General features: G+C 39.6%; 1 long non-coding RNA gene across 1 annotated transcript; it reads right to left on the reverse strand.

Annotated features, from left to right (window-relative positions):
* Positions 1 to 1,214: 1,214 nt before the first annotated feature.
* LOC138960202 (uncharacterized) lies at positions 1,215 to 12,431 on the reverse strand. Its single transcript, XR_011453909.1, has 5 exons — positions 12,080 to 12,431; positions 4,546 to 4,600; positions 4,030 to 4,126; positions 3,831 to 3,972; positions 1,215 to 1,270 (listed from the first exon to the last, which is right to left on the reverse strand). It is a non-coding gene; the product is annotated as an uncharacterized lncRNA (long non-coding RNA).
* Positions 12,432 to 15,372: the final 2,941 nt, after the last annotated feature.

Consider the following 15,372-nt stretch of genomic DNA (forward strand, 5'->3'; position numbering starts at 1 on the left):
ACCTCCCGGTCAAAACTGACTATGTGTCAAAATGGCCTGTTACACCGGTGTCCGCTACCAGAATGAGATCCTGCAACCCCTGGTCGTTCCAGCCCTCCAAGGGATCGGCCCTCGTGCGATTCTTCAGGATGACAACGCACCTCGATCCCATCGCTCTGCAGCTGTAAACACCTTCATCCAGCAGGCCAGGGTCAACAGGATGCTGTGGCCAGCCAACAGCCCGGACCTGAACCCCATTGAGCACATGTGGGACGAGCTTTGTCGTCGGGTACAGTAACATCACCCTCCTCCTGCCAATCTGGGTCAACTGCTGCAATGGCTCCAGCAGGAATAGAATGGAGTTCCCAGAGCATTCATATGCAACCTGATCCACTCCATGCGCCAACGATGTGTTGAATGCCTGGCAAACAACGGAGGGCACACGCGTTATTGACACTGATTCACATTGTTGTGAGTTCCATTTTCGAGGGTTGTCACGTTTGACACACTCTATCTAAATTGTCGCTGCCGCGTTCGATCTTTGCTTTGTTTGTCATTACTCCTTGGTTGTTCAATTATATAATTGTTTAAGAATGAAAGAATTCGGTCTGATCTTGTCTGTTTTGTGTGGTGTGCTTGTAAAAAAGTAATCCTTAACTTTTTTTGAAGAGTATACACCCACACACGCATACACACAAGCACACACACACACACACACACACACACTCTCAAACACACACACATACGCACACACACACACTCAAACACACACACACACACACACTCACACACACACACACACACTTCAAAACACACACACATACACACGCACACACACTCAAACACCCCCCTCACACACACACACAAGCAATGACACACACACTGCAAAATATGCACACTTACGCGCACAGGTACACACACACACACAAACACACACACGCTCGCACACACACACACATACACACAAGCAATGACACACATACACTGCAAAATATGCACACTTACGCGCACATGTACACACACACGCGCACGCTCGCACGCACGCGCGCGCGCACACACACACACACACACACACACTCACACAACACACACACACACACACACACACACGCGCGTGCGCACACCTACACACACGCGCACACACACACACACACACACACACAAACATACTACACACGCACGCGAGCGCACACCCACACACACACACTAACACACTAACACACACAAACACAAAATCCGCTTTGAAGTTTAATTTGTTTCCATTCATTGACTCCTTGTTTTGCTTCAGAGCCTGAAATATAAACGCTCCTTTTCAGCGACAGGGCTGCGTGTATCTGGAGACTTCTTGTATTAGAGTAGTCAATGTAAATTAAGACCTCTGAATAATTCTAAGAGTCCATATTTTTACAGAATCTAGAAGAAAATACAATTTTACATATGCCATGCATTTTCGAATGAATGAGTCCCACCAGAAATTCCGTAAAAATTAAATAAACAAAAATAAAATCAAAGAATTCTGACTTTTGCTTCATCCCTGCTGCCGTACAACTTGACCTTGCCCGCAGGGCGAGCGCATCTGTTATCGGTGTAAATCTGACACCGCCGACTCGTCTGGAACCAGAGAGTGCCACGTTTTGCACGCGTTGACTGCAATTTCAGTACAAAGTTACAGGGTCAGTCTGACCTGATTTGGTTTATTCATTGGAACTACGCTATTTTGAAAGAGGTAAGCAGTTTTACTGTTTGTTGTCTTATCTGTCAATTAAACGTGTTTTCTTGAAATTTTAAACGTTTTTTACTCATTGAGCATTCACTTCATTTTGTTGTTTTTGTTTTGATTTTATTTTATATTTATTAATTTGATTCGTCTAACGTGCACATGATGTTCCTAAGTATATCAAAATGCACGTAAGTACCAAACGTGTCGAAATGACAAGATCGGGATTTTGTGGGGGGAAGCTACAGCTGTAATGAAGAGCATTGCCAGAAAAAAAAGACACGGACAATTCAGTAGTTTGATTTCATGAAACAAAAATCAGTAGCAAGAGACTTAACTATACTCTGCTCAGGTAATCGATAACCAGAGGCAAGAGTTCGCTAAGGATTTAAATCAGATTTACTCTAGATGAAAAATAGTGTAATTACCATGCATTTCAACTTGACATGTTTTGTGCTCATTTGAGAGAACACCATTTTCTTCAGTGACTGGAGGATAAGTTGTTTAGCATTACCAGTTTTATTCGACACCAGGAATACATTCAGGGCTGTTTGTGAACTACACTGTGTTTGTGAAAAAACTTTTGTGTGACAATGTCCTCATTGCCTTAATCGGCGATGCTTGTCAGTGATTCTGCCGTGAATTTTTTTAATTTTTATACGAACATTCCGATCCGGACGGACTGACGAACGCACGGACGGACAGAGGGAACATTTTAATATTTATCGTGTAAGGTAAGGGACTTTTGATATAAATTACAACTATTCCTGTTTAAAAAATGAAAGCGTGACACTTACAGAAAAAGAAAGACAAAAATACCACTCAGCAAAATGTGTATAACTTGAGCTGAAGATTGCATAACACGTTTTCTTGTGTTACTCTTTTGTTTGAAAAGCCACTGTCCTCGACACTTCACAAAGTAAAGATGTAACATAGTACTACACACTGTAACAAAAATTGAAACTCTTAGAATGTGTATGAGGTCAAGCTACTTTAATATCGCGTAGGATGAGCGGACCATCTGTGATTCCTATTAACAGTTATAAAGGGTTTTGAAACTATCGTTAACTGATATAGAGAGTTTCGAAACTATCGTTATCTGTTAAATAGAGTTTCGAAGCTATCGTTAACTGTTATTTAGAGTTATATCAATAGCGCGTTTGTGCGCGCTATTGCTAAAACTATGAATAACAGATAACGGGGGTTTCGCAAAACGGCGGCATGGTGCGCGCAAGTGATATTACTATCGTTAACTGTTATATAGAGTTTCTAAAAATAGCGACGGCGTGGTCGGATGTTTCGATGCCGGCAAAATGGCTGCTGAACCGTCGTTTCGTTCGAGCGAATTTGCACTAAATTACTACAACATTTAGTAGATAATATTCAACTAACTGTCGTCTGATAAGTCCATTTCGCTGCTTCGTTTAATCAAGTAATCAAATCTTCGTTACAGCTAGCACGCTTCCTGTTTTCACAGAAATATTGGTCAGTGTCAGCTTGACCCGTTCTCGCTGCCGCGCTGTGTCAGTGCGGGTCAGTTTGAACACATACGGCTGGCATGCATGCAGTGGGCAACGGTCAGTGTCAGGTTGACCTGTCCAGTACCCAAAACACGATGCGATAGCATGCAGTGTTTTCCAAAACGCGTCGTAGGGGATGTCACTCGGGAAACACGTTGTTTTGTGTTTGTTTTGAAAAATACCCACTGTTTTGTGTAGTGCGTCTGTCATGGTCTTGTCCGCGAATATTCAGTAGGCCCACCGTCTTCAAACCGCACACGTGGAAAACGGTACGGCCGAAAGTACAAAAGGGCCTAAAGCTAATATTAAACAAACTCAACAATGATTTGAGAAGACGACAACAGGAGAACGGTCAATAACTAATGTTGTAGTTTTTTAAATTGTGTTTCTAGTTCAAATGCACATTTCGTAGCATAAAGACAGTTTTGCAATGGCATTTCAGGGTTTTCCCATTTGGGAACAATACCGACGCGCTTTTGATAAAACTATCGTTAGCTGTTATATAGAGTTTCTGAAACTCTATATAACAGATAACGATAGTTTCGAAACTCTACATAACAGTTAACGATAGTTTCAAAACTCTGTATAACAGTTAACGATAGTTTCAAAAGTACCCTATATAACAGTTAACCAAAGATTCCGCCGTTCAGCTCATCTTAAATGCCAGGGCTGCGTGTATCTGGAGACTTCTTGTATCTGATTCCGCCGGTCAGATATCTCTTCTCTTCAGCGACAGGGCTGCGTGTATCTGGAGACCTCTTGTATGTCAGGTATCTCTTCTCTTCTGCGACAGGGCTGCGTGTATCTGGAGACTTCTTGTATCTGATTCCGCTGGTCAGAGTATATCTCTTTTCTTCAGCGACAGGGCTGCGTGTATCTGGAGACTTCTTCTCTTCCCTCTTGCTTTCCCCTAAACAAAATCACAGATAAATTGACACAGATAAATTGACACACAGAGACACACACACACACACACACACAGACACACACACACACACACACACACACACACACACACACACAAACACACACGCACAAACACACACACACACACACATACACACACACACGCACACACACACACACACACGCACACACACACACACACACGCACACACACTCGCACACACACACACACACACACACACACACACACACACACACACACACACACACACACACACACACACACACACACACACACACACACACACATTTACAGAGCGACCAACCGATACGCAAACAGGCAGAAAGACACACAGACAAAGACACACACACCATACTCAAAGTATGTTTTGAGAGAAACTAATGGAAAAGTCTATTTCTTACCATTGCAAATCATACGTGTTGTAATGCAGCAAAGAACGAAGACCCATGTGAGTTTCTGAAAGCAACAAAATATTTGGTTGAATGTTTTGCTTATTTTGCTGACATTAAATGCCACTTACAAATCAATTGAATGGCTATTTAGCACGCCTAAACCACAAAGCAGTTCTCGTGGTTTATTCAACCCCCGAGCCATCGGGGCCCCGTGTGGCCACTGTATTCATACATGATTTATTGAGTCGCTTCCGGTTTCAAAGCGACTCTACATCTGCAATAGCACGTTATTGTGTACCTCTGAACCTAAAATACAACACACGATTCGACTGCGAGAGACACAAACTGAACGGGCGGCGATTGACTTTTGAAAAAACTAGCGATATGCAGAAAATTTGTCTGCTTGGGCAATGCTAAGATGCAGCTCATAAAATTTAATTTTAGCTCTGTCGCGGCAGTGCTGTTTTAAGCGCAATACTCATTCTACACGGGCCCAGCAACAAACAGTATCAAATGTTCTGAAATCTCAGTCGAGTAACATTAAAAAAAAAAGGGAAAGTTGCATGGTTTTCGGTAGCCTGCTTTGCCGCCATCAATTGAAAAGAGCTGCATCTTACTCTTACCATAAAACTCACACACCACCCTCGCATGACCTGTATCCGGGCTCCCTATTTTTACATTTAGTCAAGTTTTGACTAAATGTTTTAACATAGAGGGGGAATCGAGACGAGGGTCGTGGAGTATATATGTGTGTGTGTGTGTGTGTTGTGTGTGTGTGTGTGTGTGTGTTTCTGTGTGTGTATGTGTGTGTGTGTGTGTGTGTGTAGAGCGATTCAGAGTAAACTACTGGACTGATCTTTATGAAATTTTACATGAGAGTTCCTGGGAATGATATGCCCAGATTTTTTCATTTTTTGGATAAATATCTTTGATGACGTCATATCCGGCTTTTTGTAAAAGTTGAGGCGGCACTGTCACACCCTCATTTTTCAATAAAATTCATTGACATTTTGGCCAAGCAATCTTCGACAAAGGCCGGACTTTGGTATTGCATTTCAGCTTGGAGGCTAAACAATTCATCAATGACTTTGGTCATTAAAAATCTGAAAATTGAAATTAAAATCATTTTTTTTATAAAAATGATCCAAAATTACGTTCATCTTAATCTTCATCATTTTCTGATTCCAAAAACATATACATATGTTATGTTCGGATTAAAAACAAGCTCTGAAAATTAAAAATATAAAAATTATGATTAAAATAAAATTTCCGAAATCGATTTAAAAACAATTTCATCTTATTCCTTGTCGGTTCCTGATTCCAAAACATATAGATATGATATGTTTGGATTAAAAACACGCTCACAAAGTTAAAACGAAGAGAGGTACAGAAAAGCGTGCTATGCAGCACAGCGCAACCACTACCGCGCTAAACAGGCTCGTTAATTTCACTGCCTTTTGCACAAGCGGCGGACTACGGTCATTGTGAAAAAGTACAGTGTGTTCAGTTTCATTCTGTGAGTTCCACAGCTTGACTAAATGCAGTAATTTCGCCTTACGCGACCTGTTTAAACGTTCAAAACGTCGAATTGTACTGATCCTGTCTTGATGATATAGGAATTCTTTTGTGTTTTAAGAATGTTTGTCTCCTATGCTGTCATTTTATTATTTAGATTTTAAAAGTAAGGTCTAGCACCAAAACGAGGCTTCCGATTTCTGCCAGTGTACGACCTGTTCTAACTGCACGAAATAAATTCGTTGATAATTTCTACCTCTCAACGCCAGGATGTTCCCGAGCGGTAAGCGTTCAAATGGAAGTATGTTTGTACTGTATGTAAAAGCTCGGGAAGATCAGTGATCAAAAACAGGTGGTTTACGGGAGGCGGAGGGTGGCTTTAAAGGGACAATGCTTTGTCTTCCAATCTGTTCTTAGATAACTACAGCACAAAAGACACATGAAGACAACAAAATAATATTGAATAGTCATCAAAGACAAATATTGCACGCAGTGGCGTGGTGGTAAGACGTCGGCCTCCTAATCGGAAGGTCGTGTGTTCGAGTCCCAGTAGCTGCCGTCTGGTGGGTTAAAAGTGGAGACCTGCTAGTGACTTAACCCCCTTCGTGTGTACAAGCAAGCACAAGACCAAGTGCGCACGGAAAAGATCCTGTAATCCATGTCAGAGTTCGGTGGGTTATAGAAACACGAAAATACCAGCATGAGAGATGTTCAACGTGCGGGCTACCTCACCTGCCTTGACCTCTCACCAATTCATTGTAAAGCGCTTAGAGAACGTCAAGCGCTCTATAAATCTCCCATGTTATTATTATCATAGGATAGTTATAGATGAACCACTGCAACACGATAGCCAAAAACTCATAGACAAACCAACTAAACTTTATATAACAATCAAGCAACAGTAAAGCAGCAATGGAACGACATTAAAAAAAAAGTAAAAAAGAAAGAAAGAAAGAAAGAAAGAAAGAAATACAGGCAGACAGACAGAAACAAAGAAACAAAGAAACAACAAAAACAGCAACAAACCAAGATGAGAACCAAACGCAGTTTAAAAACAAGAGGCGAAGCCTTCAAGGCTCACGTAAGAAATCGACAAACAGTAACACAAACTCAATCACTCCGTCACACATACACACACACACACACACACACACACACACACACACACACACACACACACACACACACACACACACACACACACACACACACACACACACAGTAAGCATAGGTGAAACTGTGCAAGAAAGCGAGACCCTGGATCTGCCAATTAGTCTCGGCCCGCTCACAATAACAATGACCGAGACTTTCAGTAATTCCTTTGCGTGACGTCTAACCCTCTTACGTCATAATGTGACGTCTTCAAATAGTTTCTATCACACACGTCAAACACTTTTGACCGAGACGTAATCTTCTTATGCGAGCTTTATCCATAGACTCGGAAATGTTAAAGTTTCTATCACACACGCACGCACGCACGCACGCACAGACAGACAAAGTTTATCATCGCATAGGCTACACTTGCGTGAGCCAACAAGTGATGGTGACTGATATAACGAAGAAGACAATACAGTGCCCCAATAATGGGATTAACATACATGCTAATGGGTGAAAAATCAGCTCAGCAAAATCCTGCAATAAAATGTACATAAGACAACCAGCATCGACCACTATTAGAATAAAGAAGGAAACGACAGAGGGAGAGACAGCAACGAAAAAAGGGGTCAATAACAAAGAGACCACAATATATACTGACGAAGACTGAGAAGACAAAGGCAGGCATAATAGCGACAGATATAGAGACAGAAACTCAGTTACGAATACAGAGAAAGAAAGAGAGAGAGATCCATAGCATCATCATTATAATCATCCTCATCTCATTAATCATCCAAAATTATATTTTGGGATGATTAACACACACACACACACACACACACACACACACACACACACACACACACACACACACACACACACACACACACACACACACACACATACATAGAGAGAGAGAGAGACAAAGAGACAGAGAGACAAAAAGAGAGAGAGAGAAAGAGAGCGAGAGAGAAAGAGAAACAGAGATAGAGAGACAGACAGACAGACAGACAAACAGACAGACAGACAGGCCGACAGGCAGACAGACTGACAGACAGACAAACAGGCAGACAGGCATACAAACTGACAGACAGACAGACAGACAGACAGACCGCAGAGAAAACCAGAAGAACAGAGAAACTTTTTTTTTTTTTTTCACATAGGATAACGAAAATAGCAAATGTCCAATTGAAACCGTCTCAACCATATCATTTACACACGCGCATATAAACAGACAATACAAAAAAGATAAAGAGAAAAGAGAGAGAAAGAAAGAGGAGTGACAGAAGAGAATAGGGATCAGGGAAAGAAGAGAAAGAGGATAGCGAGCGGTGACCAGGCTTTGCAGTTTACCTACACAAATAATTTTACACAAAAAAAATATATATCATTCAAACGCATGCCTGTACAGACTCCAGTTTCTGTTGAAAGAAGTTAACTTATTGTTAACCAATGCATTGTGCTTCTCTGCCAAAAATCTTTGTTTTAGAGTTAAAACAAGAACCTGAAAATGGGGGCAGGTCGCACGTATTTTAGATGTATAAATGTGGTATTTTGCGATTAGAAGGAACAAATCAAAGGTTTTGTCCGTCACACAGTTTGTTTGGTAGCCACAGATAATAAGTTGCTTATACAGTCTAACATTAGTACAATGTACAAAATTGTCTCGCATCCACTGAAGGAAATCATTCCAAAAAGCCTGTGTTTTTGTACAGTCCCAAAAAAGATGTTCTAGCGTTTCCTCCTGCTGTCCGCAGAAAGTACAAATAGGAGATTCAACAATTTTTCTCAGATGCAAAAAACGCTGGGTGGGTATAATTCTATATATCAGTCTATATTGAAACCATCTGAGACGTACGTCCTCAGTTGTTCTTTTAATTTTTAGAAAAACCTTATTGACATCTACATTACAGTTCAGTGCAGCTGACCACTTTTCAATACATTTCAGAGGATCAGTACTCTTAATCAAATATCCATAGACATGTTTAGAACCACCACTAGCCAAGCACTGCCAAACACATGGGTCACTTACCAAAAAGTTATCACAAAAGTCAATTTCTAGCTTACATTGATACTTCTTAACAGCCCGTACTATTCCTTGATATAACAAAAAATTAACAGTCACATTTGGGTATTTTCTGCTAAATTCATCATAGGTCAAAAATCCATCTTCCTTCAGCAAGTGACCAACAGAAACAATACCACATTGTGCCCAGCTTCCAAGAAACAACACCTTCTTGTCTCTGCATATATTGATATTATAAAAAAGACATTCAGATACAAAGTCATGAAAAGATGATGGAATACATTTGTTACACACTTTTTTTATAATGTTTAAAAACATCAACCCAAAAAGGATTAACAATTCTTTGCATCAGTACATTTGCAAACTCGCCCCCACGTTGTTTCACAACTCGGACAGCAGGACATAATGCATAGAGAATTTGTGTAATTTTTCCATCATCATGTAAAACTTTCATTAGCCAGGTTATCTTCAATGACGATAGAAAAACTCTCACGTTAACCATTTTAAGTCCCCCCTCTTCGTATGCCTGATACATAGAGGTTCTTTTGATTTTGTCAATTTTCCCGTCCCAAACAAAATTAAACAGTAGTTTCTGTAGATTAGCTAGAAAATCCTCATCTGGGTCCGGCAAATTCATAAATAGGTAGGTAAGTTTGGACAATGCCAAAGTCTTAATGACTGTTATTTTTCCGAAAGGGGTTAAATTCCTTCTGGACCACGAGTTGAAAATTCTCTTAATCTCCACAAACTTGTTTTCATAGTTTAATGGAACAATTTCCTCGATGTTTGTCGAAAACCAGATACCCAAAACTCTGAAAACAGTGGGATTCCAAGCAAAGTTATACTCTGGCATAAACTTAACGTTAGAATTTTTAGAGGCTCCTATCCACACTGCTGACGACTTGTCATAGTTAATAACTAGACCTGACAAAGAAGCAAACGTCTGTAGTGTTTTTACACATGCACAAAAAGAATCTTTGGTGCCATCAAGAAAAAAGGTAGTGTCATCAGCATATTGTGACAATAAAATTTCGACATCAAAAAAATTCAATCCCTTGATTTTTGGATTCTGACGCATCATTATTGCCATAATTTCGGCACAAATTAGAAAAATATAAGGAGACAAAGGGTCCCCTTGACGGGTTCCTCTCTCCAGGTTAAACCACTCTGAATATTGTCCGTTTACTGCTACACATGATTTACTATTTCTGTAAAAAGTTAATATCCATTTTTTTTTATATCATTTCCGAAATTACATTTATTCAGTGCTTTTTGTATAAACGACCATGCAATGCTATCGAAAGCTTTTTCAAAGTCTACCATTAACAGAAGGCCATCAGCTTGTAGTTCATTAGCATAAATAATAGAATCATAGAGTAAACGAATATTTTCGCTTATATTCCTACCTTGCATAAACCCTTTTTGATCTTTATGAATTATGGTTGGGAGAACACGTTTCAGCCTTTCAGCAATGCAGGTGGAAGCTATTTTGTAGACAGTATTTAAAAGAGTAATAGGACGCCAATTTTTTAGAAACCTTTTATCTTTCCCTTCTTTGGGTATACAGGTGATCACACCTTGACGTTGTGTTACCGACATTTCACCTTTTCTAAAACCTTCATTAATTGAACGAAGCAAGAAAGCACCTAAATCAATAAAGAAAAATTTAAAAAATTCTGCTGAATATCCATCCGATCCGGGGCTTTTATCGTTTTTAAGTTGTTTTACTGCTTTGACTAATTCTTCTTTACAAATAATACCTTCAAGTCCATCACGTTCTTCCTCAGTCAAAACAGGATGTTCTAAGTTATTAGGAATGTCTTCATTCGTTATATTATGTTCCCTTGAAGCACACAACTGTGCATAGAAGGATTTAGCTTCTTTAGTAATCTCATCACTGTCACATAAAAGTTCGCCATTGTCCTTTTCAATAAAACACATAGCCTTTTTGACAAAGTTTCTTTTTTCAAGACTACAGAAATATTTAGAATTTTTTTCACCATCTGCAATCCATTTTGCTCTTGATCTAATAATCAACCCGTCTACTTTTTTCTGTCTTAACTGAAACAACTCTTGCCGCTTCTGTTCCAAAATAATTACATTCTCATCATTTAGATTACTTTCTAAAACCTTAATCTCATCCATCAGATCAATCTCCCTTCTGCAATTTTCTCTCTTTTTCTGCGCTGCAAACGACATAGTTTTACTTCTTATCTCTAAAAGTAGCATTTCGAAAAATAGTTGATCGTCAATAGTTAACTGTAACTCCTCATCATCAATCTCTGCAATGTTAACTGTATCATACACAAGAACAGCATACTGCTTTTTAACCTCCAAAATACATTCCTTAATTAAGCGAACATAATCAATATCTTTTAATAAACCCTTATTAAATTTCCAAAAGGATCTATGCCTTTTAACAACATCAGTTTTAAAACTCAGAGATACAACAGAATGATCTGAGCAATATCCAGGTGAGATATTAACATCATCCACAACAAGACCAAGTTGTTCAGAGACAGCAAAATAATCAAGCCGGCTTCTCTGTGTGCTATTAGTTCTTCTCCAAGTATACTTTCTCACATCACCATGAATAGCTCTAAAAATGTCAACAACATCATGCTGTTCAAAAAAAATCAGTTATTTCTTTTCTACTCCTATTTCTATACACATTGTTTGGATTGTTAGAGTCCAGTTTTGGATTCAAAGGAACATTCCAATCTCCCCCCATTACTATCAGTTCATTATCTAACAAAATAACACTGTTGAACAGATCAAGAAAAAACTCAGGATGATCTCCACTACTGGGACCATAGACATTCACCACTGTCATGCGTTTATTTAGAAGTTCAATATCCAACAAAATGTACCGCCCCGATTCAGAAGAACAGAGAAACTATTACATACCATGGTGATGCGTTGGTGGTACCGACTGAATGCAAGACCAACAGACAGCTTCTCAATAGGACGCTGAAGAACCTTTGCTCATCACAGCATTTTATACATCGTCAGTACCCAGAGATAAATCAGCGATCCCTCATTACTAGCTGTCATTTGTGAATTAATGATAATTGGTCCCTGCAGCAATTAATGTCACAAGAAAAGGTATAGGATGTACACAATTTCCTATTTGCTCTTTGACATATCATTAACGCTATTAACACCAGTCAAGTTCATGCAGTTTTGTGTAATGCAGTTAAGAAAAAGAGGGAGAGAGAGAGAGAGAGAGAGAGAGAGAGAGAGAGAGAGAGAGAGAGAGAGAGAGAGAGAGAGAGAGAGAGAGAGATCAGTTTTACATTCACACGCACACACACACACACACAAACAAACCCCCACCCATCCACCCACACACACACACACACACACACACACACACACACACACACACACACACACACACACACACACACGCACACACACTCACACACACACAAACACACACACACTCACTCACTCACACACACACAAAGCAATAAGCGTAAATTGACAGGATAAAATGTATGTGACTGCCACTCTTCAAAAGCAAACCATTCACAAAATGAAAAACGTCACCAAACTTTGTTTGCACAGAATTATCGTGATATAGTATAATCGCCATGAGTATTTAATATCAATACACTGTATAATATGTAAACCATGTTTAATGGTTGTAATTTTGTGCAGACACACACACACACACACACACACACACACACACACAGACACACACACACACCACACACGTACACCCACAGACACACACACACACACACACACATACACACACACACACCACACACCATACCACACACACACACACACACACACACACACAGAGTGAGGGGACGCAGCAATAATCGTAAATTGCTACGATAAAATGTATGTGACTGCCACCCTTCAAAAGCAAGCCTTTCACAAATGAAAAACGTCACCAAACTTTGTTTATACAGAATTATCGTGATATAGTATAATTGCTATGAGTATTTAATATTAATGATAATGATAACAATAAATGAGTATTTATATAGCGCAACATCATAACTTTACAATTATGCTCTTTGCGCTTGACACATTTAAAATTAAAACACAGTTATACAAGCATTTACATCTCATTCATAGTCAGCAACGCTTAATTAAAAGCATACACCATCAAACATACATTACAAAAGATTCTTCCACTAACTAAGTAATAAAAACATGAATAAACAAGAAATTCCTCCGAGGTAGGAAAAACACCCCAGAAGTCAGAAGTCAAAAGTCAAAAGTCAAAAGTCAAAAGTCAGAAGTCAAAAGTCAAAAGTCAAAAGTCAAAAGTCAGAAGTCAGAAGTCAGAAGTCAGAAGTCAGAAGAGAGAAAGTCAGAAGTCAGAAGTCAGAAGTCAGAAGAGAGAAAGTCAGAAGTCAGAAGTCAGAAGAGAGAAAGTCAGAAGTCAGAAGTCAGAAGTCAGAAGTCAAAAGTCAAAAGTCAAAAGTCAAAAGTCAAAAGTCAAAAGTCAGAAGTCAGAAGTCAGAAGTCAGAAGTCAAAAGTCAAAAGTCAGAAGTCAAAAGTCAAAAGTCAGAAGTCAGAAGTAAAAAGTCAAAAGTCAGAAGTCAGAAGTCAAAAGTCAAAAGTCAAAAGTCAGAAGTCAGAAGTCAGAATGTAAACACAGGGTCCATTGCGAAAGGGTACGTCGAGGTAGGAAAAACACCCCCGTTGGTCAAAGGGAAATAACCATTCTCACTGCCACCAACTGAGAAGGTTATTTCCCTTTGACCATTAATATGTCACTCTTAATCTTAATCCACCAATAACTCCCTAACCGTGTGTTTGACTGGTCCCAGTAAGGACAACATCTTCCCTTGGGCCTAAGCCTTGCATTGGAAAATGCTCTACATAAATTAACCAACTGCATGAACCGCAACTGCAAAATAATTGTTATTATTAAGTATGTTCATCGCCATGAAGACACATCTTCATCGAGTTGAATAATAACGACAAGAATAAGAAAGATAACTCAGGCATGGGGTAAGCGCAAGCTCCCATGCTTCAAAATGAAGCGTTAGACAACAGTCTATTACTTTACAGGGAAGCGCGACTAAATCATAACGCCTTAGATTAAAAGTCTGTTTTGCATCTATGCGACTGCACAAAATGTTAGGTTGTTTCAGTCGCAAAGTTCTTCTGTAGGCAAGCGCCTTTAAAGTGCAACATGAGAATTAATAGTCAAAATTGTGCAGCCTGTAGACAATATTTTCCTATTGTCTGAAATCTTAACTCAGAAGATCTCTATCATTCTCATGCCTGAATTCATCAAACTCATGATACGAGTTCATTACCCAAAATATATGTGTCAACCATAATTCCCGTTCATCAATTGTAGGGGTTTCTGCGCCTAAATCGTAAATAGGTAGCTTTACGGGCCAATGGCACTGAGGGCTTAACTTTGGGCTTTTAACCGACTACTACTCAGACTTTACTGATCTCCAGAAATAATATGTGATAAAATGGGGAAAAATGGCAACGATACACATGGGTCTTCTCGACATAAAATATTGCGAGACAGGCTTTTTCTCAGCGAAAACAAACGTATGAGAACGAGTCTGCCTTACTTGATTCTTACGAGTCTTTAATTCACAAGACTCTAAAACAGCTTTAGAACAACTGGTCATCAAATATTATAAGTTATTAACGCTCAATTTCAGCGTCAAATCATGAAAGTGATTAGAAACTGATCTAGAAAACACATCTCTCTGATAGATCAAAATGGCGTCATCAACTCTGACGCGAGACCGGTCGGACATCGTCCGGGACCAAATCAGCGGCAAAATGTACATATCCAAACATCATAGCATCAAATGAAACATAAGAATAGAGCATAAGGAAAGAATACAGCATAAGGAATGAATACAGCATAAGGAATGAATAAAGCGTTTAGTTACTTACAGATTCTCCTCAGTGAGCACACGTAAAAGGAACACAAAACCTGCTGCTGACGATAGTCGCGAAACACAAGAGCACAGGTTTCGGAATTCAGTTACAACCACAAGTCGACCGACACAATCGGAGCAACACACAGCTCGCTCCATGAAACTAATCGCGTTCTCTCCTCTAGCCTAAATGCTCAGTCTTTTAAAGGCTGGTCACTTCCGATTCCCTGTGGCGATAAGCCAATAGTGAGGATACCTAGTGTCAGACGACGGGGGGGTGTCGTCTTAAGATTGCCTGCCAATTGAAAGGGATC

The sequence above is a fragment of the Littorina saxatilis genome, linkage group LG2, assembly GCF_037325665.1.
Source record: "Littorina saxatilis isolate snail1 linkage group LG2, US_GU_Lsax_2.0, whole genome shotgun sequence".
Lineage (NCBI taxonomy): Eukaryota > Metazoa > Mollusca > Gastropoda > Littorinimorpha > Littorinidae > Littorina > Littorina saxatilis.